At 48.8% G+C, this 11947-nt stretch overlaps 1 long non-coding RNA gene across 1 annotated transcript; it reads right to left on the minus strand.

The window, feature by feature from the left end:
- On the minus strand, positions 1–11479 carry LOC126963997 (uncharacterized). Its single transcript, XR_007729278.1, has 3 exons — positions 10924–11479; positions 8741–8955; positions 1–213 (listed from the first exon to the last, which is right to left on the minus strand). It is a non-coding gene; the product is annotated as an uncharacterized LOC126963997 (long non-coding RNA).
- Between the last annotated feature and the right edge of the window lie 468 nt (positions 11480–11947).

Below are 11947 nucleotides of genomic sequence, written 5' to 3' on the forward strand. Positions count from 1 at the left end.
TTTCTCACTAATCATGAATGGTCAAGAATTCCTGATTTTTTTTTTTTACAATGATTTTAAAGAGAGAAACCTTTTATACCTTTTCTTACCTGCTTTTTCCTATGTGCTCTAAGTTACTCTCATTCTTGCAGATTAGATGGTCACAGCTTCCCTTAGGTCTGCAGCTGTCTGCCTGCTCAGCCTCCGACTTAGTGAGCCAGTTATTGGAAGAAACTATAAAGGAGTGAGAAAGCCTTTTTGGCTGTACTCTTGTTAAAAATTGCTGAGTTTTATAAAACCATTCTTTTTCATCCATAACCCTCAGTGGCTTCTTAGAATCTTTCTTAGTAGTAAAACATTGTAATAGCAATATAATATCATTAAAGCAGTTTTCTTTTAAAAGAAAATAAATCACCCATAATCCATCCATCTTAATATAACGATTCCCCAGAGGTTTTTTTTTTCTTTGGAAGGTTTTTCTGGCCTTCTTTTTTGCCAAAGAAAGAGAGGTTCCAGCCCTTTGAATATCTTTCCCCACTCCCAGGCAGCTGAAAATCCTCCTTCTTTCTCTTACTCTTAGCTGCTTGGTCCTTTGAAGTCGAAGCTGGTTTTATGTCTAATCTGCACTGAATGGGTCATTACTGATGGGCACATGTGGGATCAGAGGGGCCTGACACAGGTTGCCTTCTGCACAGGGCAGAAGCTGTCACAGTTTCCGTCCACACGATTGCTGTGTCACATGCTGTGAACGTAAGTATTAGCAAACGCACATCTGCAGGGCAGGGCACACCAGATATCTTTGGGGACATTATGAGTGTGTCAGTATCTTTTTTTTTTTTTTTTTTGTGATGGAGTCTCACTGTGTCACCCAGGCTGGCATGCAGTGGTGGCGTGATCTCAGCTCACTGCAACCTCCGCCTCCTGGGTTCAAGAAATTCTCCCACCTCAGCCTCCCGAGTAGCTGGGATTACAGGTCTGCACCACCACCCCTGTCTAATTTTTGTATTTTTTAGTAGAGATGGGGTTTCACCATGTTGGCCAGGTTGGTCTCGAACTCCTGACCTCAGGTGATCTGCCCACCTCGGCCTCCCAAAGTGCTGGGATTACAGGCTTGAGCCACCGTGCCCGGCCTCAATATCTTCTTTTTAAACATTTTTAAAATTTTTATTTTTTTGAGACAGGGTCTTGCTTTGTTACCCAGGCTGGAATGCAGTGGCACAATCTTGGCTCACTGCAGCCTCGACTTCAGAAGCTCAAGCGATCCTCCTGCCTCATCCTCAACTAGGACAACAGGTGTGCACCACCACACCTGGCTAACGTAAACAAAAACGTTTTTTTGTAGAGATGAGGTCTGCCGATGCTGCCCAGACTGGTCTTGAACTTCTGGGCTCAAGTGATCCTCCCACCTTAGCCACCCAAAGTGCTGGCATTTCAGGCATAAGCCACCATGCCTGGCCTTGTATGATATTTGAATTATGTGCCAATAAAGCTGCACATACACATTCAAACAGAACAGATTTTAAAGGTGAGAAATGTTTTCTTGTTTCCAATTTGTTACTTTGGTGACCTCTAATGAATCACTTTTGTAATTAAGTACACACGAGCTGACTTTGGGAGCATATAAACTAAAAATTGGAACACCACAGAGCAGATTAGCATGTCCTTTTAACAAACTGAAAGATATTTAAACATAAAAAGAAATAAATTATACATAAAAAAGAACATACGTTATTTTTAATTTAAAAAACACATTCACTGGCTGGGCGCGGTGGCTCACACCTGTAATCCCAGCATTTTGCGAGGCCGATCACCCGAGGTCAGGAGTTTGAGACCAGCCTGGCCAACATGGCGAAACCCCGTCTCTACTAAAATACAACAATTAGCCAGGCGTGGGGGCCCGTGCCTGTAATCCCAGCTACTTGGGAGGCTGAGGCAGGAGAATCACTCGAACTTGGGAGGCAGAGGTTGCGGTAAGCTGAGTCACACCACTGCACTCCAGCCTGGGCGATAGAGTGAGGCCCTGTCTCAAAAAAAAAAAAAAAAAGTTTTTAATAAAAAATTTTAAAAAACCACATTCACCACCCTTAGGTATCTAACCAAGAGAAATGGAAATAGGGTCACACACAAAAATGCACCTGAGTGTTCACAGCAGTATTATCTGTAAGAACCAAAAAGTGGCAACAACCCAAATGTGTGTCGACAGATGAATTGGACAGACAACATGTGGTCCATCCACGCAATGGAATATTGTTCGGAAGGAATGAAACGTCGACACATGTTGCCACATCGGTGAGGCTTGACAGCACTATGCTCAGTAAAAGAAGCCAGCCGCAAAAGGCCACATGGTGTATGATTCCATTTACGTGAAATACCCAGAATAGGGAAATCTACAGAGACAGAAAGTGGTTGCCAGGAGCTGGTGGTGGGGCGGTGGGGGCTGCGGGAGAATGGGGAATCACTGCAAATGGGTATATGGTTTCTTTTTCTTTTAAGACGGCGTTTCGCTCTTGTTGCCCAGACTGGAGTGCAATGGTGTGATCTTGGCTCACTGCAACCTTCGTCTCCCAGGTTCAAGCAATTCTACTGCCTCAGCCTCCCAAGTAGCTGGGATTACAGGTGCCCACCACCATGCACAGCTAATTTTTTTTTTGAAACAGAATCTAGCTCTGTTACCCAGACTGGAATGCAGTGGCACAATCATGGCTCACTGCAGCCTGGACCTCCTGCCTCAGCCTCCTGAGTAGCTGGGACTACAGGCACCTGCCACCACTTCGAGCTAGTTTCTAAGTTTTTTGTAGAGATGGGCCCTCTCTTTGTTGCCCAGGCTGGTCTTGAACTTCCAGCTTCATGTGATCTCTCTGCCTCGGTCTCCCAAAATTCTGGGATAACAGGTGTGAGCCACTGCACCTGGGCACTCAAAATTCTCAATTACAGCTACAAAGACCCTTTTCCAAATAAGATCACCTTCACAGGTTCCTGGACATGGACCTATGTTTTGGTGGGGCCCATCCTTCAGCCCACCGCACCTCCCTACCCCAACTGCCATCATCTAAGCTGGGCCACCCTGCCTTGGTCTCCAGCCCTTGCAGACAGAGGAGGCCAGACCCATGTCCCCTGTTACTTGGAGTCTCACAGCGGCTCCCAGGGCATCTGGAAGCAGCTCACACTTGACCTGCAAAGCTCCATGGCCTGGCCCTGCTGGCATCTCAGGCACCCTGTTCCCACCACATTGACCTTTTCCCCAGTTCCTAAAGGGCTCCAAGCTTTCTCTTGCCTCCAGAGCCTCCTCCATGTTGATCTCCCTGTTCCCTCCACCTGGCACTCCTCCAGGCTTCACCTGGGTGCCTTTTGCTTACCCACAAGTCTCAGTTTAGGTGCCCCACCCCCACCCCAAACCTCTCTTCACAACCTGAGATGTTAGGGGCTCCTTGGGGGTTACGGCAGGTTATAGTGGTGGGGTTCACCTGGATGCACTCTCTGGACTGGGAGCTCAGCCTGGGCAGGGCCACGTAGCTCGTGCCTATCTTGCTCCCTGTAGAATGGCAGTGTTCCTTTTTTTTTTTTTTTTTTTTGAGACAGAGTCTCGTTCTGTTGCCCAGGCTGGAGTGCAGTGGCACCATCTCGACTCACTGCAACCTCTGCCTCCTGGGTTCAAGCGATTCTCCTGCCTCAGCCTCCTGAGTAGCTGGGACTACAGGCACACGCGAACATGCCCAACTAGAATGTCAGCGTTTCTGAGGGTGGGAGGAGGGCATTAAGGGTCAGATGATCCTGAACCTTACTCTTCACTTTCCACCTCTTCCCATCTTCCTTCCTCATAATCTCGGGAACATGTTTTTCTCACCTTTAAATATATATATATATATATATATATTTTTTTTTTTTTTTTAAGAGACAAAGTCTTGCTCTGTCACCCAAGCTGGAGTGTAGCAGCATGATCATAGCTCACTACAGTCCTGTCTGCTGGGCTCAAGCAATCCTCCTGCCTCAACCTCCTGGGTAGCTAGGACACAGGCATGTGCCACCATGCCTAATTTTTTAAAATCTCGTTTTTGTAGAGATGAAGTCTTGGTATGTTGCCCAGGCTGGTCTCGAACTCCTGGCCTCAAGGGATCCTCCCACCTTGGCCTCTCAAAGTGTTGGGATTACAGGCATAAACCACCTCACCTGGCCCTTTCTCACCTCTAAAATCTGAAGTTCTGTTTGAATGTGGAAAAAAGAAAAGGAGGAAGGCCTTCCCATCACACACCTTTTCTGCCTGAATTCCCAGGCACTGTCTTTTACTCCAACTGCAATCATTTGCACTTAATTCCTCCAACTTCAAGTTGTTTGAGATCAAAAAGGAAGGAACACAAGAAGGGGATAGGGAATGTGTTCCGGAATAGGAGGAGTTACAGAAACCTCAGGGCCTCTGCTCAGACAGGTGGTGGTGGGATGAATCCCACAGATGAGAATAATCAGCCGTGGGACTCTGATCGAGTGACCCCTCCCAGGTGAGTCTCAATGGCTCACCTGTAGAACGGGATGATAGCAGCCACCCTGCAGCTGAGGACTGGGGAGTTATGTCGAGTGCCTGGCACACAGCAAGGAAGCACTCAGTATGTGGTGGCAACAGTTAACAATTCATAAAACCGTAGAGAGTATGTGAAATGCCATTTCAGTTTGCAAACATCTCCAATCCCCAGAATGTTCCCCACTGGCCTCCTGGGCAGCTGAGAAGAGTAACAGCATTGGGGTATGGTGTTATGGTTTGAATTATGTCCCCCCCAACACCCCCAAAAGATGTTGAAGTCCTAACCCCTAGGATCTGTGAATGGGACCTTCTTTGGACATGGGGTGTTTGCAGATGATATGTTGAGATGAGGTCACGTGGGTGGGCCCTAATCCAATGTGGCCGTGTCTTTATATAAAGGGGAAATGGGACACAGAGGCAGATGATGTGAAGACACAGAAGATGGCCGCCAACAAGCCAAAGAATGCTGGAGGCTACCCGAAGCCGGGAGAGGGGCCTGGAACAGACTCCCTCTCAGCCTCAGAAGGAACCAGCCCTGCCCACACTTTGATTTCAGACTTCCAGCACTAAAATAGCGAGACAGTAAGTGTCTGTTGTTTAAGCCAGGCAGGTTGTGGGGCTTTGTTACAGAGGTGGGAATAAGACAAATCCACCGTCAGAGCAAACTGGGCCTCCTAGGGCCGGCAGGATCCCCCCGGGGCTCTGAGGAGATGGACCAGAGGTCAGTGCCAAGCCCCGCCAGCCCCCAGTCACTGCCCAGGCCGATGGCCAGGCCTGGCTGCTCCTCGGTTCTCCACTGCCCAGCAGGAGGGCACCAGACGCTTCCGGGACAGAAATCTGGGATGCATTTGGAAATCCTGGCAGAGGGCTTTCAAGTTAGGCCCTGTCCTAACTGGGGAACCGCCATCTGGATCCTGTTTGCTGGCCCCTGGCAGGAGAATCTGAGTGGGATTTTGGGGGAGCCATCAGGGAAGGGGGCCACTCCCTCTGTGGCTGGGTGATGTCAGCGGTCCTGGGTGGAATCCTGGCCCTGCCACTTGCTGGGTGACCTCAGGCTGCTCATGTCACCTCTCTTGGCTTTCTCACCTGAAAACTGAAAACTGAGGGCAATCGCAGAATGTACCTTGAAATGTCACCACCAGGATTTACTAGGATCATCAGACTAGCAGGCTGCTTAATGAAGGGGAACTTCAGATTTTTCTTTCTTTCCTTTTTTTTGAGACAGAGTCTCGCTCTGCCGCCCAGGCTGGAGTGCAGTGGCGTGATCTTGGCTCACTGCAAGCTCCGCCTCCCGGGTTCACGCCATTCTCCTGCCTCAGCCTCCCGAGTAGCTGGGACTACAGGCGCCCGCCACCTCGCCCGGCTAGTTTTTTTGTATTTTTTAGTAGAGACGGGGTTTCACTGTGTCAGCCAGGATGGTCTCGATCTCCTGACCTCGTGATCCGCCCGTCTCGGCCTCCCAAAGTGCTGGGATTACAGGCTTGAGCCACCGCGCCCGGCCTTTTATTTTTTTTAATTTATTTATTTTTTAACAAATTCTGGTAAGACACATAATGTAAAATTGATTTTTTTTTTTTTTTTTTTTTTTTGGAGACAGGGTCTCACTGTGTCACCCAGGGTGGAGTGCAGCGGGGTGATCATAGCTCACTGCAGCCTCGACCTCCCCGGGCTCAGGTGATTCTCCTACCTTAGCCTCCAGGGTAGCTGGGACTATAGGCATGTGCTACTATGCTTGGCTAATTTTTCTATTTTTTTGTTGAGATGGGGTTTCACCATGTTGTCCAGGCTGGAAAACTGACCATTTTACTTATTTTAACCATTTTAAAGCATTTTAAAGCATAAACTTCGGTACATTTGCCTTGTTGTGCAACTGTCACCCCCGTCCAGAACTTTTTCATCTTCCGCAAATTAAACTGTACTGGTTCAACACTGACTCCTCATTCCCCCATCCCTCATTCTACTTGTCTCTACAATTTTGATGACTCTAAGTACCTCATATAAGTGGAATTTTACCATTCTACTTGAACTCCTGGGCTTAAGCGATTCCCCCGCTCCCCGCCTTGGCCTCTTAAAGTGCTGGGATTACAGGCATAATTGCACCACCACACCCAGCAAAATTGGCCATTGTTAAGGGTACCGTTCAGTGGAATTAAATGCCTTCGTAGTGTTGTGTAACCATCACCAACATCCATCTCCTGAACCCTTTTCATCTTGTAAAACTGAAACTCTGTATCCATTAAACAATAACCCCCATTACCCCTTTTTCCCAGCCATCACCATTCTACTTTCTGTGTCTATGATTTTGACTACTCTAGGTACGCCATATAAGTGAAATCATACGGTATTTATTATTTTGTGACTGGCTTCATTTACTCAGCATAATGTCCTCAAGCTTCATTCTCACTGTAGCTTGTGTCAGAACTGCCTTCCTTTTCAGGGCTGAATAATACTCCATTGAAAGGATAGACCTCATTTTGCTTATCCATTCTTCCATTGATGGATATGTGAGTTTCTCCACATTTTAGCAATTATGAATAATACTGCTATGAGCACAGGATCTCTTTGAGACCCTCCTTTTGTTTTGGGTGTATACCTGGAAGTGGAATTGGTGTATTTAATTCTTTTGGGTATATACCTAGAAGTGGAATTGCTGGGTCACATGGGTAATTCTATGTTTGCTTATTTATTTATTTATTTATTTATTTGAGATGGAGTCTCACTCTGTCGCCCAGGCTGTAGTGCAGTGGTGCAATCTCAGTTCACAGCAAGCTCCGCCTCCTGGGTTCACATCATTCTCCTGCCTCAGCCTCTCAAGTGGGACTACAGGCACCCGCCACCACGCCTGGCTAATTTTTTGTATTTTTAGTAGAGACAGAATTTCACCGTGTTAGCCAGGATGGTCTCGATCTCCTGACTTTGTGATATGCCCACCTCGGCCTCCCAAAGTGCTGGGATTACAGGCATGAGCCACTGCACCCGGCCCTATGTTTAATTGTTGGAGGCACCACCACCTGTTTTCCGCAGCAGCTGCACCACTTTGCATTCCCACCAGCAGCACGGAAGCGTTCTAATTTCTCCACATGCTCCCAGCAGTGAGTAGTGGGCTGTTCCCTGGCGCTGCCTGACATTCTTTGAGGAGCCTGAAAGGGGCACTTTACTTAGGGATGCCGGAACTCCTGGAATCCTGACCCCTTTTGAGTTTCTAAGGTTTCTAGAAGATCCCCTAGGGGAAGCCCACTGTGGGAGTGATGGCCTGGCTCTTAGCCTGGGGTGCACACTGGGCTGGGGAGCGCTGGTTCCAGGCATGCATGGGTGAGGAAGTAGCTGTGTGCGTAAATGCTGTGTGTATATAAACCCGCGTGAACCAAAGTGGGAAGTTGCTGTAATGCTGGGAGACCCAGGCTCATTTGGAGATGTTCAGCAAGCATCTGACATAGAGCCTGGAAGTCTCTCCCTCAAAGGGCTGCATCTGGGCTCCCATTCTGCCATCAACACAGCTAGGCTGGCCGGGCATGATGGCTCACACTTGCAATTCCAGCACTTTGGGAGGCCGAGGCAGGTGGATCACTTGAGGTCAGGAGTTCGAGACCAGCCTGGCCAACATGGCAAAACCCTGTCTCTACTAAAAATACAAAAATTAGCCAGGTATGGTGGCATGTACCTGTAATCCCAGCTACTCGGGAGGCTGAGGCAGAAGAATTGCTTGAACTTGGGAGACGAAGGTTGCAGTGAGCCGAGATGGCACTGCTACACTCCAGCCTAGGCAACAAAGTGAGACTCCGTCTCAAGAAAAGAAAAAAAAAGACAGCTAGGCTAGACTCTGCCTGAGAGAAGCTGAGGTTCCCAGACATATGGCAGGAGGAGGACTGATACTAGGGAGGAGACAGAGCCTGCTCATGATAGACAGCGGGGGCCGGCCTCCCTGGGCCCTGAACCCCATGGGTATTCCCAGAGGATGCAGCTCTTGGCCCGAGTCAGCCTCACACACGACTGGGTCTGCTCCCTCGAGCCTCCCTACTCCCACGGGCTCAGTGGAGCCTCATGCCCAGCACAGATGAAATAGCTCTTGGCTGGATGGTGGCCCAAAGGGCCTTGTGGTCATCCTTCCGCACAGTGGTCTTCACCATCCAGGGAGAAGGGAAAGCAACAGAGACTGAGAGCCAAGCATGGGGCCTGGAGTTCGGATAGACTTGGGCCACCCATTGGCTTGAGCAGGGACCCCACCTCTCTCAACCCCAGTCTCCTCACCTGTACGCTGGAGCTAATAATGACGATGGCCGCCTGACCGAGCAGGTGATGATTCAATGGCGCATGTACCATGTCCAGCCGGCACCGGGCACATTGTAAGTAAATGGCCCTGTTTCCATCAGAAAGGAGAACAGCTGCCTGGACTGAATATGCAACAGGACACCCGGAGTGTGTTTTTTGGATGCATCGGCTTGCTTTCTAGCCACTGGCCTCTTCTAGAAGTTGCACACAGATAAAAGGTCCCAGTTAATGAGGATTCTGGTTAAAGTTTTAAAATTCACAGCAAGCCCACTCCGCATAATAATGTATCAGAAACACAACAATCCTTTAATCTAGAAGGAATTAATTGCTGGGCCCAGAAATTCAGGGCACGCTGACAGAATCCTTAATTTCTCGAGCTGATAGTTTCAAAAAGCGACTGATTTTAGACTGGCTTCTCTGTAGAAGTACGTAAGACTCCCACAGTCCCAACAAAGGGCGAGATTGTCCTGCTGTCTAACTCAGTAAGAATCATGTATGTGGGGTCTGAATTAATGTCAGCTCTGAATTTTTCCTGCTGAGTGGAACGTGGTGGACTTTAAGCCCCAGGAGATTCAATGGCAGCTCTGTGGTCTGGGCATCCCAGGCATCATCCAGGGAATGTCCTCACTCGTCTCACGTATGTTTACAGAGCGCCTACTCTGAGCCCAAGCTCAGGTTCTGTGTTGGAAATGCAGGAGCCAGCGCGACCAGCCTCAAAGACAGACTCACACAAACCCACGGTCAGGTAACTGCATGACTGCAAGTCGTAAAAAGGAATGAGGCAGGGTGTCTGAAAGGACATAACAGGCTGGGCACAGTGACTCACACTTGTAATTCCAGCACTTTGGGAGGCTGAGGCAGGAAGACCACTTGAGGCCAGAAGTTCAAGTCCAGTCTGGGCAACACAGTGAGATCCTGTCTCTGCAAAAATTAAAATATTAGCCAGGTATGGTGTGTATGCCTGTGATCCCAGCTCCTCAGAAGGCTGGGGCAGGAGGATTGCTTGAGCCAGGGACGTTGAGGCTGCAGTGAGCCCTGACTGCATCCTTGCATTCCAGCCTGGGTGACATAACAATACCCCATCTTTAAAAAAAAAAAAAGAGAGAGAACAATAGGGCCCTAATTCAGATGACAGGGCTTGGCAGATAGGGCCACAGATCTTATAAAATGTTTTTATTTATTTATTTATTATTATTATTTTTTGAGACAGAGTCTGGCTCTGTCGTCCAGGCTGGAGTGCAATGGCCAGATCTCAGCTCACTGCAAGCTCCGCCTCCCGGGTTTACGCCATTCTCCTGCCTCAGCCTCCCAAGTAGCTGGGACTACAGGCGCCCGCCACCTCGCCTGGCTAGTTTTTTGTATTTTTTAGTAGAGACGGGGTTTCACCATGTTAGCCAGGATGGTCTTGATCTCCTGACCTCGTGATTCGCCCGTCTCAGCCTCCCAAAGTGCTGGGATTACAGGCTTGAGCCACCGCGCCCGGCCTATTTATTTTTAATTTTTATTTTTAGAGACGGAGTCTCGCTCTGTTGTCCAGGCTGGAGTGCAGTGCTGCCATCTTGGCTCACTGCAAGCTCCGCCTTCCAGGTTCACACCATTCTCCTGCCTCAGTCTCCCGAGTAGGTGGGACTACAGGCACCTGCCATCATGCCCGGCAAATTTTTTGTATTTTTAGTAGGACGGGGTTTCACTGTGTTAGTCAGGATGGTCTCAATCTCTTGACTTCGTGATCTGCCTGCCTCGGCCTCCCAAAGTGCTGGGATTACAGGCGTGAGCCACCACGTCTGTAAAATTTTTTTGAGACAAGTTCTTACTCTGTTGTCCAGGCTGCAGTGCAGTGGCATGATCACAGCTCACTGCAGCTTGGAACTCCTGGGTTTAAGCGATCCCCCTGCCTCAGCCTCCTGAGTAACTGGAATTACAGGAGTGCACCACCATGCCCAGCTAATTTTTTTTTTTTAAAAAAATAGAGACAAGAGCTTGCTATGTTGCCACAGGCTGGTCTCAAACTCCTGGTCTCAAGCAATCTTCCTGTCTTGGCCTTTCAAAACCCTGAGACTGCAAGTATAAGAAAAGAAAATCTTGTAAGCTGAAAGCTGAAGGATGAGGGCAATTAATTGATGAAGTATGATGATCCAGGTGTCCCTGGGTGAAGAAACAACCTCTACAAAGGCCCTGAGGTAGGAATACGCCATTATAGGAGTTAGGAGCTGTTCTCAGGGAGCTGACGGTGATTGAGGCCTATGGAACAAGAAAAGAAAAATCATCTTCATTGTCACTATCACTACCATTGTCAGATAAAGGTGAAGTCTTACAAATACTTCATATGGGGCCAGGTATGGTGGTGTGTGTCTGTAATCCCAGCACTTTGGGAAACCAAGGTGGGAGGATTGCTTGAGGCCAGGAGTTTGAGACCAGCCTGGGCAACATAGCGAGATTCTATCTCTGCAATTTTTTTTTTGAATTAGCCTGACGTGTTAGTATGGGCTTATAGTAACAGCTACTCAGGAGGCTGAGGTGGGAGGATTGCCTAAGCCCAGGAGTTTGAGGCTGCAGTGAGCTATGATGGCACCACTGTACTCTAGCCTGGGAAACAGAGCGAGACCCTGTCTCAAAAACAAAACAAACAAAAAACCTCATGCAGGATCAAATACACCAGGCCCTGTAAATATTCCCAGGGGAATCTGAGCACCATTTAGGGCCCCAAAGGGAACATCCTGGGTGCAGACTGGGAGGCAGGAGACAGCCAGGTAAGGACATAGGCTCTGGGTCAGATGACCTGGCTTTGCATCCTGACTCCCCTCTTAAGGCGGGAAAGAAGGTCCCTCCTCTCCCCTCTCCTCCCCATCTCACTCTGTCACCCAGGCTGAAGTGCAGTGATGCAATCATGGCTCACTGCAGCCTCGACCTCCTAGGCTCAAGGGATCTTTGGACCACAGGCACGTGCCACCACGCCTGGCTAGCTCTTTGTTGTTGTTGGTGGTGGTGGTGGTGGTTTTTGTATTTTTAGTAGAGATGGGGTTTCCCCATGTTGCCCAGGCTGGTCTCGAACTCCTGGACTCAAGCAGTGCACCCACCCCTGCCTCCCAAAGTGCTGGGATTACAGGCGTGAGCCACCGCGCCTGGCCTGTAGTTACTTGGCTAACTTTTATTTTTTACTTTTTGTAGAGATGGGGTCTCCCTATG

Source organism: Macaca thibetana, chromosome 10, assembly GCF_024542745.1.
Source record: "Macaca thibetana thibetana isolate TM-01 chromosome 10, ASM2454274v1, whole genome shotgun sequence".
In the NCBI taxonomy this organism is placed as follows: Eukaryota; Metazoa; Chordata; class Mammalia; order Primates; family Cercopithecidae; genus Macaca; species Macaca thibetana.